The sequence below is a fragment of the Macaca thibetana genome, chromosome 19, assembly GCF_024542745.1.
Source record: "Macaca thibetana thibetana isolate TM-01 chromosome 19, ASM2454274v1, whole genome shotgun sequence".
Lineage (NCBI taxonomy): Eukaryota > Metazoa > Chordata > Mammalia > Primates > Cercopithecidae > Macaca > Macaca thibetana.
In genome coordinates this window covers 19,316,780-19,337,212 of record NC_065596.1, presented here as the reverse complement: position 1 = coordinate 19,337,212, position 20,433 = coordinate 19,316,780, and the positions used below count along the sequence as shown (strand labels likewise).

General features: G+C 52.2%; 1 protein-coding gene across 3 annotated transcripts in view; it reads right to left on the bottom strand.

The window, feature by feature from the left end:
• MYDGF (myeloid derived growth factor) overlaps nucleotides 1-20,433 on the bottom strand; it is a 408,533-nt gene that overhangs the window by 144,093 nt on the left and 244,007 nt on the right. Inside the window, exon 1 of one of the 3 annotated variants that reach the window (XM_050770877.1) lies at nucleotides 11,533-11,536. The exons of the other annotated variants lie outside the window; for them this stretch is intronic. The gene's annotated coding sequence lies outside the window, so the exon portion shown is untranslated. Of the gene's footprint in view, nucleotides 1-11,532; nucleotides 11,537-20,433 lie in introns of those variants that run through there. 3 annotated transcript variants of the gene reach the window in all.

Below are 20,433 nucleotides of genomic sequence, written 5' to 3'. Positions count from 1 at the left end.
TTTTGTATTGTGAGTAGAGATGGAGTTTCACCATATTGGCCATGGTGGTCTTGAACTCCTGACCTTGTGATCCGCCTGCCAAAGTCCTGGGATTACAGGCATGAGCCACCACACCCAGCCTCTAGAATTAATTTTTAAAAGTAACCAGGAATGGTGGCATGCACCTGTAATCCCAGCTACTTCAGAGGCTGAGGTGGGAGGATTACTTGAGCCTAGGAAGTTGAGGCCGCAGTGAGCCATGACTGCACCACTGCACTCCCGTCTGAGCGACCAAAAAAAAAAAAAAAAAAAACACACGAAAACCACTAACCCCTGCTTTTCGGTAGGGTTACCTCTAGAAGGAAAGGGTGGCTCCTTTAAGTTGGGGAGAATGAAGTTCACAGGAAGCCTTCCTCAGCTGGTGCCTGAGGAGCTGGGACAGGGACGGTGGAGAGCTATGTGTTGGTGTTTGTGTTTTGGTCAAACCTATCCTGCTTTCCAGCAAGACTCACCGATGAAGCCAGTAAGCGTCTTTGGTGAACTTGGATTTCCTAGAGCTGGTTCAGGCTTAATGAGGAAAATCCTCCTTCCCTTTTTCTTTTTCTTTTTTTTTTTTTTTTCTTTCGAGATGGAGTCTTGCTCTGTCACCCAGGCTGGAGTGCAGGGGTGCAATCTTGGCAACCTCCGCTTCCTGGGTTCAAGCAATTCTCCTGCCTCAGCCCCTCGAGTAACTGGGATTACAGGCGTGCACCACCACACCTGGCCTAATTTTTATATTTTTAGTAGAGACAGGGTTTCACCACATTGGCCAGGCTGGTCTCAAATTCCTAACCTCAAATGATCCACCCGCCTCAGCCTCCCAAAATGCTGGGATTATAGGCGTGAGCCACCACACCAGGCCCCCCCCCACCTTTTTTTTTTTTCTTCATCTGCCATCTCATCTCACTTCCTTGTGTAAATTTGTTCCATTCTAAAATTCTGGTTTTCTCCCTATTAGAACAGTCAAACCCCCACTAGAAAGCACCACCCCGTTAGCTGGGTCTGTGGGATTTTGCTGAGCCCCTGCCATGTGCCAGGCAGGTTCCAGGCCCCCTTGGGGATAAGGATCGAGCTGTCGATACCAACGTGTGGTTAATCCCTGTGCCCCCGCCGCACGTGGCAGTGGAGGGAGGCCCTGCTGTGGGGTGCGTGCTACTTCCATGGTGCATTGGGTCGGAGGGCTCTCCCAAAGGTGGGTGTCTCCCATCTCTTGCCTTCACGCACCTGTGGTCTGGTTTCATTCGGGACTGGACAGTGCCACAGGTGACAGCTGTTGGGCTGTCGTCTGTTTGGTGTGGCATCAAATGAGTGGATTTGAATCAGCAGGTGCTGCTCTCAAAGCCATCTCCTGGGGGACACAGTACTAATGAGCATTTATTGAGCACCTACTGTATGCCAGGCACCATTCTCTGTAGTTAAATGCACTGCCTGTTTACACAACAGCCCTCTAAAGGAGGAAAAACATATCAGAGTCCCATGGATGGAAGAAAAATAATAAGAAGAAGAAAGTAGGAAAAACAGCCCTCTTAAGATGAAGGCCATCTTAAAGCTCTACCAGTTTCGGGTGAGGACTGATCCAGCAGATCCCAGTCGTTCCTAAAGAGCTGGCTGATAGCTCCCCTGAGACTGGAGTGAGGTGGGCGTCCCAAGATGACCACCAGCAGAAAAGAGAGCATCTTCCTCCCAGTCAAAGTAGGTCCTATCTAAAGTAGGTCCTGGCCAGGTGCGGTGGATCATGCCTGTAATCCCGGCACCTTGGGAGGCCAAGGCTGGAGGATTGCTTTAGCCTATGAGTTTGAGACCAGCATGGGCAGCAAAGTGAGATCCTGTCTCTACAAAAAAAAAAAAATTAGCCAGGCGTGGGGATGTGTAGTCCCGGCTGCTGCTGGGGAGGCTGAAGCAGGAGGATTGATTGAACCCAGGAGCTTGAGGCTGCAGCGAGCCTTGATGGCACCACCACACTCCAGCCTGGGCAACAGAGTGAGACCCTGTTTCAAAAAAACAAAGTAGGTCCTGTATGGCAGGCAGGGGAACTGAGGCTACTAAGCGACATTAAGATGCCTAAGGCTGGCCGGGCGTGGTGGCTCACACCTGTAATCCCAGCACTTTGGGAGGCCAAGGCGGGAGGGTCATGAGGTCAGGAGATGGAGATCATCCGGCTAACAGTGACGGTAAAACCCTGTCTCTACTAAAAATAGAAAAAATTAGCCGCGTGTGGTGGCAGGCACCTGTAGTCCCAGCTACTCAGGAGGCTGAGGCAGGAGAATGGCGTGAACCCGGGAGGCGGAGCTTGCAGTGAGCCGAGATGGCGCCACTGCACTCCAGCCTGGGGTACAGAGCACGAGACTCCGTCTCAAAAAAAAAAAAAAAAAAAAAAAAAAAAAAAAAAAAAATGCCTAGAGACACAGCGCATGAAGGAAAGGCTGAGGTTGGAACCCAGGGCTGTCAGAGTTCATACCTTGTGCTGATTCTCCATCCCGGACGGCAGACACACGGATCCCTTTCCTCTGCTTTCTGGTGGTGGTGTTTTGGCACAAGCTGTCCCCTCCCTGGGGCAGGTGACCATCCTGCCTCCACATCCTGAGCGTCTGTTTCCCTCGGGGGTCTGCCAGAATCGGTCCCCTAACCCCAAGCAAATCACTCACAAAAATTATCTGAGCTAAATGCTTGCTTTGAAAGCTCAGACCTGGGGATCGTAACTTCAGCCTCATACCTCCTAATGAAGGCCATCTTAAAGCTCTACCAGTTTCAGGTGAGGGCTGAGCCAGCAGATCCCAGTTGTTCCTAAAGACCTGGTTGCTAGTTCCCCTGAGACTGGGGTGGGGGTGGGGATCCCAAGATGACCACCAGGAGAAAAGACAGCCTCTTCCTCCCAGTCAAATCCCAAGATTCGTGACCGAGCGCGGTGGCTCACGCCTGTAATCCCAACACTTTGGGAGACTGAGGCGGGTGGATCACGAGGTCAGGAGTTCTAGACCATTCTGGTCAACATGGTGAAACCCTGTCTATACTAAAAATACAAAAAATTAGCCGGGCGCGGTGGCAGGCACCTGTAATCCCAGCTACTCGGGAGGCTGAGGCAGGAGAATCGCTTGAATCCGGGAGGTGGACGTTGCAGTGAGCCGAGACTGTGCCACTACACTCCAGTCTGGGCAACAGAGTGAGACTCTGTCTCAAAAACAAACAAACAAAAAACACCAAGATTAGCTCTGATTGGACCGGCCTGGGTCCCATGTTCTTCCATGACCCAATCGTAGTATCTCAGGGGTGAGATGTGCCAATTGGCTTGGCCTGGGGAGGGCCCCCCACCAGAGGGTCTGTAATCCACGTGTAACTGGGGTTGCTGTAAAATGGGGCCATCAACGCCATCAAGGGTAGCAAGAACTGTCCACAATAATCAAATGACTACCTGACGCTGATCAGTGAAGTAAAAAGCTCAGAGAGGTCAAGTGGAGTGCCTAAGGCCATGAAGCCAAGAGGGTGACCCGGGTCGTCTGTGGTTAAATGCACTGCCTGTTTACACAGCAGCCCTTTAAAGGAGGAAAAACATATCAGAGTCCCATGGATGGAAGAAAAATAAGAATAATAAAGTAGGAAAAACAGCCCTCTTAAGATGAAGGCCAGCTTAAAGCTCTACGAGCTTCAGGTGAGGGCTGATCCAGCGGATCCCAGAGAAACAGGCTCACAGAGAGGGGAGGGGGCTTCTCTAAGCTTACCCAGCCGGGAAACATCAGGGTCAAAGCTTAACCCCTGCTGGAAGGTGTCGAGAGCCAGGCAGCCCAGCCTGACCTGGGAGATGGGGGAGTGGGGGCCCCCCAAGCTCGCAAACCGCCCTTCCCAGCCTGCTGCCAATCCGATTCCACAGAACTGAAGTGGGGGATCTGGAGTTCTTCTCATTTGCTCGTCTACTTGGTCAGTGACTTTCTCAGACCCTCCCCAACCCTTTGAGGGTCTTGGTCACTGCTGCGTCCTCAGCACCCGGGCCAGGGTCTGTCCCACGCCAGGTGGCCTGTAAATATGGGCTGAGCGAGTGAACAGTGAACGAGCTGGGAATTCACGACCTCCTCTGACTACTTAGGGCAGCAGCAGGGGACACGAGCAGGCCCCGAAGGCTTTGCCAGACCCCGGGGGGCCGCCACCCCTGTGAAATTCCAGCACTGTTATCTGAGCAACGTCGACGGGGAGGGAACGCCCCTGCCCGAGGTTAAAGATAGCACCGCTCGAATCACGTCACAGGCCGAAAAGGCCAGATGACCCACCGGAGACATTGAATCCATGTCCCGAGAGAGAGGGGTGGAGCAGGGGTGTGGATTCCTGTGGGGAGCTTCGGGACTGGAAGAAACAGAGGGTGCTCTGACCGAGTGTTTACCAAAACATGTATTAGGCAAGACCCGGGCCAAATGTGGGCGGCACTGCCCATGTGCTGGGCCAAGAGAATGTGCCCCCACCGGTCCCAGCTCCTGTTTCTCCAGTGGGTTGTACAAGACACCTTGAACCTCCACACAAACTGGGACATTTAGAATTCCCCGGGACAACCCCCTCCCTCCGCCCTGTGCCTTGATATCTCCTATTAAAGCTTATCTCTGAATGTCTGTTAACTTAATATACATGATTTAATTATTGATATTAATTCAAATTTATTAATTTGAATTATTAACTTATTAGTTATTTGATGTCGATTAAAGCAATGATCTTGATCCAATGTCATCTCCTCCATGAAGCCTTCACGGATTACCCAACGTGCAGTCCCACAGCCAGGGACAGTGGCTCATGCCTGTAATCTCAGCATTTTGGGAGGCTGAGGTGGGAGGGTTGGTTGAGCCCAGGTGTTCGAGACCAGCCTGGACAACTTAGTGAGACCCACCCCCTCATCTCTACAAGAAATATATAAAAATTAGCTGGGTGTGGTGGTGTGCACCTGTGGTCCTAGCTGCTCAAGAGTGGCTCATGCCTGTAATCCCAGCATTTTGGGAGGCTGAGGTGGGAGGATCGCTTGAGCCCAGGAGGTGGAGGCCGTAGTGAGCTGTGATCACACCACTGCACTTCAGCCTGGGTGACAGAGGGAGACCCTGTCTCAAGATAAATAAATAATTAATACGAGTTAAATGTTTTTTACTTTTTTAATGGCTTTTATATTTTTTAATGGAGATATAAGTTGCAAAACATAAAATTCACTTTTTTTTTTTTGAGACGGAGTTTCGCTGTGTCGCCCAGGCTAGAGTGCAGTGGCGTGATCTCTGCTCACTGCAAGCTCTGCCTCCCAGGTTCACTCCATTCTCCTGCCTCAGCCTACCGAGTAGCTGGGACTACAGGTGCCCGCCACCACGTCCGGCTAATTTTTTTTTTTGTATTTTTAGTAGAGACGGGGTTTCGCCGTGTTAGCCAGGATGGTCTCGATCTCCTGACCTCGTGATCCTCCCGCCTCAGCCTCCCAAAGTGCTGGGATTACAGGCGTGAGCCACCATCCCTGGCCACAATTCACCATTTTAACATGGATAATTCAGGGGCTTTTAGTATATGTACAAGGTTGTACAACCATCACCAAGATCTAATTCCCAAAAAAATTAAGGACTGATTTTTAAAGCCTATTTAAAGAAAAATGTTAACTGGCTCAAGCAATAGAAAATACATTAAAGAGCCAGGCACAACGGCAAACGCCTGTAACCCCAGCTACTCAGGAGGGTGAGATGACAGGATCACTGAAGGCCCGGAGTTCAAGACCTGCCAACACAGCAAGACCCCATCTCTTAAAAGAAAAAAGAAAAGAAAATGCATTGATTTTGGCCAGGTGTGGTGGCTCACGCTTGTAATCCCAGCACTTTGGGAGGCCGAGGCGGGAGAATCACTTGAGGTCAGGAGTTCAAGACCAGCCTGGCCAACATGGTGAAACTCCATCTCTACTAAAAACACAAAATTAGCCAGGTGTGGTGGTGCGTGCCTGTAATCCCAACTGCTCAGGAGGCTGAGGCATGAGAATCACTTGAACCCGGAAAGTGGAGGTTGCAGTGAGCCAAGATCGCGCCACTGCCACGGTAGCCTGGGCGACAGAGTGACCCTTCATCTCTAAATAAATAAATAAATAATAAAAAATAAAACTAGAGACAGGGGTCTCACTGTGTGGGCCAGGCTGGTCCCAAACTCCTGGGCTTAAATGATCCACCTCAGCCTCCCCAAATACAGGGATTACAGGAAAGAGCCACTGCACCCAGACACTCCTTTTCCTCAGAAGAGAAAAAGTTTTGCAGCTTCCCTTGGAAACTGGAGACCGTGGCAGCCTCCCAGGGCTATAATAAGGCCGCAACCACTGAACAGGTTAAAAATAAAAGATCCCCGCCCAGGGGCACTTGGGGATGGCATTTGTGAGCCCAGGCAAACCCCAGGGCTGCAGGGAGACACTCTTGGGGGAGGGGACTGGAGAAGAGCCTGCTGTGTGGCCTCAGGCTGGCATCTGCCCTCTCTGGGCTCTAGCCGGGCTGGAAACAATATTAGACAGAGATTTCCAAAGATCCCGCACTTGCGCACCCCTGAGGATGAACTCTGCCTTTAATTTGTCTCTGAGGGTGCTCTCTAGCCTCATCCTAATCCCGGCTTTACAGTCTCACTATGTGACTTTGCAAAGCGACGCTACCGTCCTGTGCCTCAGTTTCCCCACCTGCAAAATGGGGCAAAAAGAGCCCTAGTGACCTGCCAATGGGGATAGGTATTTAGCTGTCATTCTTGTTGCAATTATTTATTTATTTATTGTTGAGGCACAGTATTGCTCTGTCACCCAGGCTGGAGTGCAGTGGCACCATATCGGCTCATTGCAATCTCAGTCTGCCGGGTTCAAGCGATTCTCCTGCCTCAGCCTCCTGAATAGCTGGGGCTACAGATGCCGGCCACCGTGCCCAGCTAATTTTTGTATTTTGTATTTTTTTTTTTTTTTGAGACGGAGTCTCGCTCTGTCGCCCAGACTGGGGTGCAGTGGCGCGATCTCGGCTCACTGCAAGCTCCACTTCCCAGGTTCACGCTATTCTCCTGCCTCAGCTTCCTGTGTAGCTGGGACTACAGGCGCCCGCCACCACGCCCAGCTAATTTTTTTGTATTTTTAGTAGAGACGGGGTTTCACCGTGTTAGCCAGGGTAGTCTCGGTCTCCTGACCTCGTGATCCACCCACCTCAGCCTCCCAAAGTGTTGGGATTACAGGCGTGAGCCACCGCGCCCGGCCTAATTTTTGTATTTTTAGTAGAGATGGGGTTTCACCATGTTGGCCAGGCTGGTCTCGAACTCCTGACCTCAGGTGATCCACCCGCCTCGACTTCCCAAAGTGCTGGGATTGCAGGCGTGAGCCACCGCACCCGGTCCATTGTTGCAATTTACAGAGGGGCGAGGAGGCTGTTGGCATGGTTGAGAACTGGGCACTTTTTCAGGACCCCTCCCGCTTTGGGCTGTCTCTTTGGAGCAGGCCGGGGAAAGAGGGACTGTCCCCGCGCCAGCCGTGATTGGGAGAGGCTGGAACCGCTGTCCGATGGTGCCCTCTGGTGGCAGCGTCTGCTCATTGCGGCACCTTCTGGGTCCCCACAGATAATTCATGCCTCCGCTACCTCCAGGCTTGGGGGACACAAGGCCTGCACCAAGGTGGGCCACACTGGCTCCCCTCGGTCCCTTGGAGGCTCCACACTCCCTCCTACCCCTCCGGGTTGTTGCCTGTGCCATGCCCTCCACCCGGAGTGCCCTTTCCTTCCTGGGGGCTGCAGAGAGCTCTGAGCACTACCGGTGGGTTCAGACCCTGCTCCTGGGGCCCCGCCCCCTAGTTCCTTCTGCATCCCGGTCGCACCCACGGCAAGCCCACACGAGACCACCCACTCCTGTGCCCGCCTCCCCTTGGAGCTGCGAGCCCCGTGAGGGCAGCAACGGGATCCGTCCCGGAAAACATCGTCCACCTGATCTGAAGCCACCCCTGGCATACAGTAGATGCTCAATACACACTGCTCAGCAAAGGAATGAACAGATAATGGAGGGAATGAACAAAATACACCAGCTAGCAGGAAGCGAACATGGAATCGAGAAACGGAAAAACTGACTTGAGGCCAGGTGCAGAAGCTCACGCTTGCAATCCCAACACTGGGAGGCCAAGGCGGGAGGATTGCTTGAGCCCGGGAGTTCGAGACCAGCCTGGGCAACACGGTGAAACTCCATCTCTACAAAACGTGTAAGGCTGGGCGCAGTGGCTCATGCCTGTAATCCCAGCACTTTAGGAAGTTGACACAGGAGAATCATTTGAGGTCAGGAGTTCGAGAACCAGCCTGGCCAACATGGTGAAACCCCGTCTCTACTAAAACTACAAAAAAAATTAGCTGGATGTGGTGGCACATGCCTGTAATCCCAGCTACTCAGGAGGCTGAGGTGGGAGGATTGCTTGAGCCTGGGAAGTCGAGGCTGCAGTGAGCTGTGATCATAACACTGCACTCCAGCCTGAGCAACAGTGAGACCCTGTCTCAAAAAAAAAAAAAAAAAAAAAAAGGCCGGGCGCGGTGGCTCACGCCTGTAATCCCAGCACTTTGGGAGGCCAAGACGGGCGGATCACGAGGTCAGGAGATCGAGACCATCCTGGCTAACACGGTGAAACCCCGTCTCTACTAAAAAATACAAAAAACTAGCCGGGCGAGGTGGCGGGCGCCTGTAGTCCCAGCTACTCAGGAGGCTGAGGCAGGAGAATGGCGTGAACCCGGGAGGCGGAGCTTGCAGTGAGCTGAGATCCGGCCACCGCACTCCAGCCTGGGTGACAGAGCGAGACTCCGTCTCAAAAAAAAAAAAAAAAAAAAAAAAAAAAAGCAGCTAGGCATGGTGGTGCATGCCTGTAATCCCAACACTTTGGGAGGCCGAGCTGGGCAGATTGCTTAAACCCAGGAGTTTGAAACCAGCCAGGGCAACACAGCAAAACCCTATCTTTACAAAAATTACCTGCGTGTGATGGCATGCACCTGTGGTCCCAGCTACTCAGGAGGCTGAGGTGGGAGGATTGCCTGATGTGGAAGGTTGAGGCTGCAGTGAGCTGTGATGGCATCACTGCATTCCAGCCTGGGTGACAGAGTGGGACCCTGTCTCAAAATAAATAAATAAATAAATAAAATTTTAAAAAGACTTGGGCATCCACCAGGCATGGTGGCTCATGCCTGTCATCCCAGCACTTTGGGAGGCTGAGGCAGACAGATCACTTGAGGTCAAGAGTTGGAGACCAGCCTGACCAACACAGTGAAACCCCATCTCTACTAAAAATACAAAACTAGCCGGGCGTGGTGGCGTGTGCCTGTAATCTCAGCTACTTGGGAGGCTGAGGTAGGAGAATCACTTTTTTTTTTTTTTCTGCCTCCTGGGTTCAAGTGATTCTCCTACCGGCCGGGCGCAGTGGCACACGTCTGTAATCCCAGCACTTTGGGAGGCCGAGGCGGGCGGATCACGAGGTCAGGAGATTGAGATCATCCTGGCTAACACAGTGAAACCCTGTCTCTACTAAAAATATGAAAAAATTAGCCGGGCATGGTGGCGGGCGCCTGTAGTCCCAGCTACTTGGGAGGCTGAGGCAGCAGAATGGCGTGAACCTGGAAGGTGGAGCTTGCAGTGAGCTGAGATCACGCCACTGCCCTCCAGCCTGGGTGACAGAGCGAGACTCTGTCTCAGAAAAAAAAAAAGAGAGAGACAGCATCCCACTCTGTCGCCCAGGCTGGAGTGCAGTGGCGTGTTCGATCATAGCTCACTGCAGCCTCGAAATCCTGGGCTCAAGTGACCCTCCCACCTCAGCCTCTGGAGCAGCTGGGACAACAGGTGCCCACCACTACGCTCAGCCAGATGGTGATGTTTGAGCAAAGACCTGAAGGAAGTGACGAGGGAGGCATGTAGGTGCTTGGGGGAAGGGCATTCCAGGCAGAAGGCACAGCCTATGCAAAGGCCCTGAGGCAGGACCACATCCGGTATGTTGGAGGAACAATAGGAAGGCTCACATGGCTGGAGCAGAGTGACAAAGGCCAGAGGTCAAGGCAGATGGAGAAGTGACCCTGGGATTTAACAACACAAGGTCGGCCGGGCGCAGTGGCTCAAGCCTGTAATGCCAGCACTTTGGGAGGCCGAGATGGGCGGATCACGAGGTCAGGAGATCGAGACCATGCTGGCTAACACGGTGAAACCCCGTCTCTACTAAAAAATACAAAAAATTGGCCGGGCGCGGTGGCTCAAGCCTGTAATCCCAGCACTTTGGGAGGCCGAGGCGGGCGGATCACAAGGTCAGGAGATCGAGACCACAGTGAAACCCCGTCTCTACTAAAAATACAGAAAATTAGCCGGGCGCGGTGGCGGGCGCCTGTAGTCCCAGCTACTCAGGAGGCTGAGGCAGGAGAATGGCGGGAACCCGGGAGGCGGAGCTTGCAGTGAGCCGAGATCGCGCCACTGCACTCCAGCCTGGGCGACAGCGTGAGACTCCGTCTCAAAAAAAAAAAAAAAAAAAAAAAAAATACAAAAAATTAGCTGGGCGAGGTGGCGGGCGCCTGTAGTCCCAGCTACTCAGGAGGCTGAGGCAGGAGAATGGCGTGAACCCGACAGACGGAGCTTGCAGTGAGCTGAGATCCGGCCACTTCACTCCAGCCTGGGTGACAGAGCGAGACCCCGTCTCAAAAAAAAAAAAAAAAAAAACAACACAAGATCACCAAGGACCTTGAGCTGAGCAGTTTCTTTTTGTTCTTTATTTTATTGTATTTTGTTTTTGAGACAGAATCTCGCTCTATTGCCCAGGCTGCAGTGTAGTGGTGAGATCTCAGTTCACTCCAACCTCCACCTCCCACGTTCAAGCAATTCTCCTGCCTCAGCCTCCCGAGTAGCTGGGAATCCAGGTGTAAGCCACAGTGCCCGGCCAATTTTATTGTATTTTTTTATTTTTAGTTTTGTTTTCTTTCAGATAGAGTCTTGTTCTGTCGCCCAGGCTGGAGTGCAGTGGTGCGATCTCGGCTCACTGCAACCTCCGCCTCCCGGGTTCAAGCGATTCTCCTGCCTCAGCCTCTCGAGTAGCTGGGATTACAGGCGCGTGCCACCACCCTCAGCTATTTGTTGTAATTTTGTGGAGATGGGATTTCACCACGTTGGCTGGGCTGGTTTCGAACTCCTGGGCTCAAGTCATCCACCAGCCTCAGCCTCCCAAAGTGCTGGGATGACAGACGTGAACCACCGTGCCTGGCTGAGCAGAGCAATTTCTGGGACATAGGGCTGAGGTGGGGGGTGGATGGTAATAGTTTCACAGGAAGGACAGGACAGGAAGAGGATCCTGGGGGGCCTTCTGGAAATTCCATGCTGGTGCAAAGCCTGTAGGAAGTGAAGCTCTATTCTGGTCCCTGCCTTCCAGAAGGCCCTTTATTTTCACGGCCAGAGGGGCCAAGCGGGGCCTGGCTGTGCAGTCTCAGAAACTTCCTCCTTTCAGTTTCTGGAGGGAGTCTGCAGGGCTGGGCCAGGGCCTGGGTCATGCAATCTCTAGCTTCAGCATTAGGGTGACCCCCGGCAAAGGCTCAGCCTCATGCCAAGCCCGGGAGGGCAACGATGCTTCTAGAAGAAACTAAGGGCCGGGCACAGTGGCTCACACCTGTAATCCCAGCACTTTGGGAGGCCGAGACGGGCGGATCACGAGGTCAGGAGATCGAGACCATCTTGGCTAACACAGTGAAACCCCGTCTCTACTAAAAAATACAAAAAAATAGCCGGGCGAGGTGGCGGGCGCCTGTAGTCCCAGCTACTCAGGAGGCTGAGGCAGGAGAATGGCACAAACCCGGGAGGCGGAGCTTGCAGTGAGCTGAGATCGCGCCACTGCACTCCAGCCTGGACGACAGCGCGAGACTCCCTCTCAAAAAAAAAAAAAAAAAAAAAAAAGGATGGGCATCAGAAAAGATATTCATGTTTTGCTCAATGAGAGAAGGCAGACACAAAAGGCCATACAGTTTGGCCGGGCGCGGTGGCTCAAGCCTGTAATCCCAGCACTTTGGGAGGCCGAGGCGGGTGGATCACGAGGTCAGGAGATCGAGACCATCCTGGCTAACATGATGAAACCCTGTCTCTACTAAAAATACAAAAAACTAGCCGGGCGTGGTGGCGGGCGCCTGTAGTCCCAGCTACTCGGAGGCTGAGGCGGGAGAATGGCGTGAACCCGGGAGGCGGAGCTTGCAGTGAGCCGATATCGCGCCACTGCACTCCAGCCTGGGCGACAGAGCGAGACTCCGTCTCAAAAAAAATAAAAATAAATAAAAATAAAAATAAAAAAAAAGCCATACAGTGTGTGATCCAATTTCTTTCTTTTTTTTTTTTTGAGACAGAGTCTAGCTCTGTCACCCAGGCTGGAGTGCAGTGGCGCGATCTCAGCTCACTGCAAGCTCTGCCTCCCGGGTTCACGCCATTCTCCTGCCTCAGCCTCCTGAGTAGCTGGGACTACAGGCGCCCGCCACGGCGCCTGGCTAATTTTTAAATATTTTTAGTAGAGACGGGGTTTCACTATTTTAGTCAGGATGGTCTCGATCTCACTGATCCTCCCAAAGTGCTGGGATTACAGGCGTGAGCCACTGCACCCGGCCACGTGATCCAATTTCAGTGAAATGTGCAGGACAGGCCTATCCACAGAGACAGGAAGGGGATGCGTGGGTGCGGGGCTGGTGGGGACGGCAGTTGGGAGTGTCAGCTGATGGTTCCAGTGCTGCTTTTTGGGGTGATGAAAGTTTCTGAAATTAGATAGTGGCGATAGTTGCATAATATAGTGAATACAGTAAAAACCACTGACGTTTCCACTTAAGAAATAACAGGACCAAGCGCAGTGGCTCACGCATTTAATCCCAACACCTTGGGAGGCCAAGGTGGGTGGATCACCTGAGGTCAGGAGTTCAAGACCAACCTGGCCAACATGGTGAAACCCCGTCTCTACTAAAAATACAAAAATTAGCTGGGCATGGTGGCAGGCGCCTGTAATCCCAGCTACTTGGGAGGCTGAGGCACAAGAATCACTTGAACCCAAGAGGTGGAGATCACGTCACTGCACTCCAGCCTGGGTGACGGAGCAAGACGCCATCTCAAAAAATAAAAAATAAAATAAATAAATAATAATAATAATAAATGCCGGGCGCAGTGGCTCACGCCTGTAATCCTACCTCTTTGGGAGGCCGAGGCAGGTGGATCACCTAAGGTCAAGAGTTGAGGACCAGCCTGACCAACATGGAGAAACCCCATCTCTACTAAAAATACAAAATTAGCCGGGCATCGTGGCACATGCCTGTAATCCCAGCTACTCAGGAGTTCAAGACCAGCGTGGCCAACATATGCAAAACCCCATCTTTACTAAAAATACAAAAATTAGCTGGGCATAGTGGCGCATGCCTGTACTCCCAGCTACTCAGGAGTTCAAGACCAGTGTGGCCAACATATGGGAAACCCCATCTCTACTAAAAATACAAAAATTAGCTGGGCATAGTGGCGCATGCCTGTAATCCCAGTTACTCAGGAAGCTGAGGCAGGTGAATTGCTTGAACCTGTGAGGTGGAGGCTGCAATGAGCTGAGATCAGGCCTCTGCACTCCAGTCTGGGCAACAGAGTGATAGTCAGTCTCAAAAAAATATATATCAGAAAGAGATCATTCCAAGCAGGCACACATAGCTGCCCAGCCCAGTCTGGCTGTGTGTATACTGACTTGCAGAAAGAAATCCTCTGTTATTTATTCACATTTCACCGTTTTTAAATAGAGGGGACATCGGGCCGGGTTCGACGGCTCACGCCTGTAATCCCAGCACTTTGGGAGGCCGAGGCAGGCTGATCACCTGAGGTCAGGAGTTCAAGACCAGCCTGACCAACATGGAGAAACCTCGTCTCTATTAAAAACACAAAATTAGCTGGGCGTGGTGGTGCATGCCTGTAATCCCAGCTACTCGGGAGGCTGAGACAGGAGAATCGCTTGAAACCGGGAGGCAGAGGTTGCAGTGAGCCAAGATCGCGTCATTGCACTCCAGCCTGGACAACAAGAGCAAAAATTCCATCTCTATATAAATAAATAAATAGGACATTTTCTTTTTTTTTTTTTTTTTTTTTTTTTTTTTGAGACGGAGTCTCGCTGTGTCACCCAGGCTGGAGTGCAGTGGCCGGATCTCAGCTCACTGCAAGCTCTGCCTCCCGGGTTTTTACGCCATTCTCCTGCCTCAGCCTCCCGAGTAGCCGGGACTACAGGCGCCCGCCACCTCGCCCGGCTAGTTTTTTTGTATTTTTTAGTAGAGACGGGGTTTCACCGTGTTAGCCAGGATGGTCTCGAACTCCTGACCTCGTGATCCGCCCGTCTCGGCCTCCCAAAGTGCTGGGATTACAGGCTTGAGCCACCGCGCCCGGCCAGGACATTTTCTTATATTTTTTTCTTCCTATTTTTCTCCAAGGCTGTTAGGCTCCCAGGGAATCTGGGCCGCCGTGGCCACGTGGCGCTGGTGGGTGGTGACCACCAGAGGGCGCCAGGGCAGCACAAATCTCAGCTGAGTCCCTAGCTCTGGGGACCTGGTCCTGCCTGGAACTGCTTTCCAGACCTTCCAGACTTTCCCCCATGCCGTACCACCCTCTAGAACTCTCTCCCCACCTGTGGTTCATTCCGATGTAGGCCTGAGGTCTTAGCTTACTTCCTTCTTTCAGAAACTTCCCTTAATCCTCCCAGGCCAGTCTAGGGTCCCCTTTGGGGTCCCACAACTTCCCCAACAGAGCTCCCATCACCCCATAGCTGCCTGATACTGTCTCCAGCACTGGACAACATAGATTTTCTTCTTCTTCTTCTTTTTTTTTTTAATGGAGTTTCTCTCTTGTCGCCCAGGCTGCAGTGCAATGGCACGATCTTGGCTCACCACAACCTCTGCCTCCCAGGTTCAAGAAATTCTCTAGCTGGGCGAGGTGGCGGGCGCCTGTAGTCCCAGCTACTCGGGAGGCTGAGGCAGGAGAATGGCGTAAACCCGGGAGTCAGAGCTTGCAGTGAGTTGAGATCTGGCCACTGCACTCCAGCCTGGGAGACAGAGCGAGACTCCGTCTCAAAAAAAAAAAAAAAGGCCGGGCGCGGTGGCTCACGCCTGTAATCCCTGCACTTTGGGAAGCCGAGGCGGGCGGATCACGAGGTCAGGAGATCGAGACCATCCTGGCTAACACGGTGAAACCCCGTCTCTACTAAAATACAAAAAATTAGCCGGGCGCGGTGGCGGGCGCCTGTAGTCCCAGCTACTCGGGAGGCTGAGGCAGGAGAATGGCGCGAACCTGGGAGGCGGAGCTTGCAGTGAGCCGAGATTGTGCCAGTGCACTCCAGCCTGGGCGACAGAGTGAAGACTCCGCCTCAAAAAAAAAAAAAAAAAAAAAAAAAAAAAAAAAATTCTCCTGCCTCTGCCTCCCGAGTAGTTGGGATTACAGGCAGGAGCCACCATGCCTAGCTAATTGTTTTGTATTTTTGGTAGAGAATGGATTTCTCCATGTTGGTCAGGCTGGTCTTGAACTCCCGACGTCAGATGATCAGCCCCACTCAGCCTCCCAAAGTGCTGGGATTACGGGTGTGAGCCACCGCGCTGGGACAACAACACAGATTTGTTTCCTGAGGAGACAAAACAGATTTGTGGCCGGGCGCGGTGGCTCAAGCCTGTAATCCCAGCACTTTGGGAGGCCGAGATGGGCGGATCACGAGGTCAGGAGATCGAGACCATCCTGGCTAACGCGGTGAAACCCCGTCTCTACTAAAAATACAAAAAATTAGCCGGGCGCGGTGGCGGGCGCCTGTAGTCCCAGCTACTCGGGAGGCTAAGCCAGGAGAATGGCGTAAACCCGGGAGGCGGAGCTTGCAGTGAGCAGAGATCCGGCCACTGCACTCCAACCTGGGCGACAGAGCGAGACTCCGTCTCAAAAAAAAAAAAAAAAAAAAAACAGATTTGTGTTGGTCACCTCCACAGTGACCACCAGCGTAGAGCTTGCACACACAGGTGCTCAATAAATGCTGACAGATAAAAGGAGGGATGACTCTGCCTGCTCCTCCCTCACTGCCCAGTGAACCAGGGCAGGGAAGAACTCTGTGGCCCCAGGGCCCTGTAGAGACTTGCATACAGCAAGCGCTCAATAATTGCTTATCAAAAGAACTCACAGACCGGGCGCGGTGACTCACACCTGTAATCCCAGCACTTTGGGAGGCCGAGGCAGGTGGATCACTTGAGGTCAGGAGTTCAAGACCAGCCTGGCCAACATGGTGAAAACCCGTCTCTTTTAAAAAGACAAAAATTGGCCGGGCGCGGTGGCTCAAGCCTGTAATCCCAGCACTTTGGGAGGCCGAGACGGGCGGATCACGAGGTCAGGAGATCGAGACCATCCTGGCTAACATGGTGAAACCCCGTCTCTACTAAAAAATACAAAAAACTAGCCGGGCGAGGTGGCGGCGCCTGTAGTCCCAGCTACTCGGGAGGCTGAGGCAGGAGAATGGCCCGAACCCGGGAGGCGGAGCTTGCAGTGAGCTGAGATCCGGCCACTGCACTCCAGCCTGGGCGACAGAGTGAGACTCCGTCTCAAAAAATAAATAAATTAATTAATTAATTAAATTAAATAAAAAGACAAAAATTATCCGAGTGTGGTGGCGCCCGCCTGTAATCCCAGCAACTCTGGAGTCTGGGGCGGGAGAATCCCTTAAACCTGAGAGGCAGAGGTTGCAGTGAGCTGAGATCACGCCACTGCACTGCATCCTGGGCGACAGAGTGAGACTCTGTCTCTAAAAACAAATAAACAACATGGAGGCAGTGAATGAACTGTCTGCACAGCCTCCGTATGGGCTAGAATCCAGGAGAGAGCACCCAGCTCCTTCTTCTGCCCCCGCAGGTCGGTTATGTGGCTGTGAGACCTCAGATAACTGACTCCACCTCTCTAGGCCTCAGTTTCTTCATCTGTAAATGACGGACAATGATGGTACCCTTGGCCCAGGGCCTGGACACCCCCCAGGGATAAGGCCCTCAGGTCCTGGGGGCTTTTTTTTTTTTTTTTTTTTCCTGAGACGGAATCTCACTATGTTGCCCAGGCTGGAGTGCAGTGGCACGATCTTGGCTCACTACAACCACCGCCTCCCTGGTTCAGGCCATTTTCCTGCCTCAGCCTCCCGAGTAGCTGGGACTACAGGCACCTGCCACCACGCCCGGCTAATTTTTTGTATTTTTAGTAAAGACGAGGTTTCACTGTGTTAGCCAGGATGGTCTCAATCTCCTGACCTCGTGATCTGCCCACCTCGGCCTCCTAAAGTGCTGGGATTACAGGCGTGAGCCACCGCGCCCAACCTGGGCTTTTTTTTTTTTTTTTTTTTTTTTTTGAGACGGAGTCTTGCTCTGTCGCCCAGGGTGGAGTGCAATGGTGCGATCTTGGCTCACTTCAATGTCTGCCTCTCGGGTTCAAGTGATTCTCCTGCCTTAGCTTCCTGAGTAGCTGGGATTACAGGCACCTACCAGGCTCAGCTAATTTTTGTATTTTTAGTAGAGACAGGGTTTCACCATGTTGGTCAGGCTAGTCTCGAACTCCTGACCTTGAGTGATCTGCCCACCTCGGCCTCCCAAAGTGCTAGGATTACATGCATGAGCCAACGTGCCTGGACACTTTTTTTTTTTTTTTTTTTTTAGACAAAGTCCAGCTCTGTCACCAAGGCTGGAGTGCAGTGATAACATGGTAGCTCACTGTAGCCTTGACCTCCCAGTCTCAAGGGATCCTCCTGCCTCAGCCTCCCGAGAAGCTGGGGCAACAGGTGGATGCCACCATGCCTGGCTTTTTCTTTCATTATTTCATTTCATTTCATTGAGACAGGATTCTCACTATGTTGTCCAGGCTGATCTCAAAGTCCTGGCCTCATGTGATCCTCCCACTTTGGCCACCCAAACTACTGGGATTACAGACGTGAGCCACTGTGCCTGACCCTCAGGGCATTCGAAATGACCCTCCTTTACAGATCTAAAGGAGGTACATGGAGACAGCTAGGAATGGGAGTTCCAGATCTGAGGTCCGTGGTACAAATGAGGAAGATGAGGCCCAGAAAAAGGCTGCGGACCGGGCGTGGTGGCTCACGCCTGTAATCCCAGCACTTTGGGAGGCTGAAGCAGGTGGATCACCTGAGGTCAGGAGTTCGAGACCAGCCTGGCCAACATGGTGAAACCCCATCTCTACTAAAATAAAAAAATTAAAAAAAAATTAGCCAGGCGTGGTGGTGGGTGCCTGCTTGAACCCAGGAGGTAGAGGTTGCAGTGAGCTGGAGATTCCCCCATTCACATCCATCTCGATCTCCTGACTTCATGATCCACCCGCCTCAGCCTCCTAAAGTGCTGGGATTACAGGCGTAAGCCACCACGCCCAGCCAGTTTTGTTTTGTTTTTTTTTTTTTTTTTTTGAGACGGAGTCTCACGCTGTTGCCCAGGCTGGAGTGCAGTGGCGCGATCTCGGCTCACTGCAAGCTCCGCCTCCTGGGTTCACGCCATTCTCCTGCCTCAGCCTCCTGAGTAGCTAGGACTACAGGCGCCCGCCACCGCACCCGGCTAATTTTTTGTATTTTTAGTAGAGACGGGGTTTCACTGTGGTCTCGATCTCCTGACCTTGTGATCTGCCCGTCTCGGCCTCCCAAAGTGCTGGGATTACAGGCTTGAGCCACCGCGCCCGGCCCAGTTTTGTATTTTTAATAGAGATGGGGTTTCACCATGTTGGCCAGGCTGGTCTTGAACTCCTGACCTTAGGTGATCCACCCACCTTAGCCTCCCAGAGTGCTGGGATTATAGGCGTGAGCCACCACACCTGGCCTGAAGCCTCTTCACTTTCTGAAACTATTTTACTTCCTTCTTTGATAACTTGTTTACTATTCCTTCCTCTCCTCCCCTACGGAAATGACAGTCACTGACTAATCACTTCTGTCTGCTGTCTGGGACAATTCCCAGCACGCAGTAGGCGCTCGATGACCGTCGGTCAAATAAAGAAATAGCCAGTTCACTGCCCCTGCTCAGGTATTTGCAGCTGGTTCCGGCCTGGATGGTCTAAAACCCTCTATTGGGAACAACCTCACTGCACCCTGGAATCTCATCTCAGAACTCTGCTCCCCAGTTTCACTTCAGGGCCGCTGCGGCTGCCACCGGGACCAGAGCTCTGACAAAATCTGAGTCAGCACCTAAAATAGCAAGTGGTGCATGGCTGCTGGGTGATTCACACCAGCCTCCTCCTTCCACGTGGCCCGGCAATCGGGTTGTCAGGCGGGAGGGGCCCCTCGGGTGAGTCTAGTTTCACCTTCGGGGACCGTCCTTCGCTTCCTCCCTTAGCGCCTTTCATTGCAATTCCCCACTTCTGATCTGTGTGGCTTTTGGAGTCAGAATTAATCTTTTTGGGCCTCAGTTTGCCGCATCTGTAGGGTGGATCCATAATAGAAGCTTCTACCTTGAGGGGTCGTTTTGAGGATGAAAACGTGTTTGTTTATTTATGTATTTGATTTTTTGTTATATCGATGAGGGCTTCCTATGTTGCCCAGGCTGATCTCGAACGTCTGGCCTCGCCTCCTTATGCACCAGGACGATGGGCCTGCGCCACCGTGCCTCCTTATTTATTTTTATTAGTATTTTATTATTATTATTATTATTTGAGACGGAGTTTCACTCTCGTCACTCAGGCTGGAGTACAGTGGCACAATCTCAGCTCACTGCAACCTCCGCCTCCCAAGTTCAAGCAATTCTCCTGCCTCAGCCTCCTGAGTAGCTGGGATTACAGGCACCTACCACCACACCGAGCTAATTTTGTATTTTTAGTAGAGACAGGGTTTCATCACATTGGCCAGGCTGGTCTCGAACTCCTGACCTCAGGTGATCCACCCGCTGCAGCCTCCCAAAGTGTTGGGATTACAGGCATGAGCCACCACGTCCTGCCTTTATTTATTTATTTATTTATTTATTTATTTATTTATTTACTGATACAGAGTCTTGCTCTGTTGCCCAGGCTGGAGTGCAGTGGCGCAATCTCAGTTCACTGCCACCTCTGCCTCCCAGGTTCAAGCGATTCTCCTGCCTCAGCCTCGCGTGTAGCTGAGACTACAGGTGCGTGCCACCACACCCAACTGGTTTTTCTATTTGTATTAGAGACAGGGTTTCATCATGTTGGCTAGGCTGGTCTCAAGCTTCTAACCTCAAGTGATCCGCCTGCCTTGGCCTCCGAAAGTGCTGGGATAATAGACGTGAGCCACCATGCCTGGCCAATTTATTTATTTATTTTTTAAAAAGAGTTGGATGTCTTATTCAGTTGATAAATAAATAAATAAATAAGAAAGATGTGGCTGGGTGTGGTGGCTCACGCCTGTAATCCCAGCACTTTGGGAGCCCAAGACAGGTGGATCACCTGAGGTCAGGAGTTTGAGAGCAGCCTAGCCAACATGGC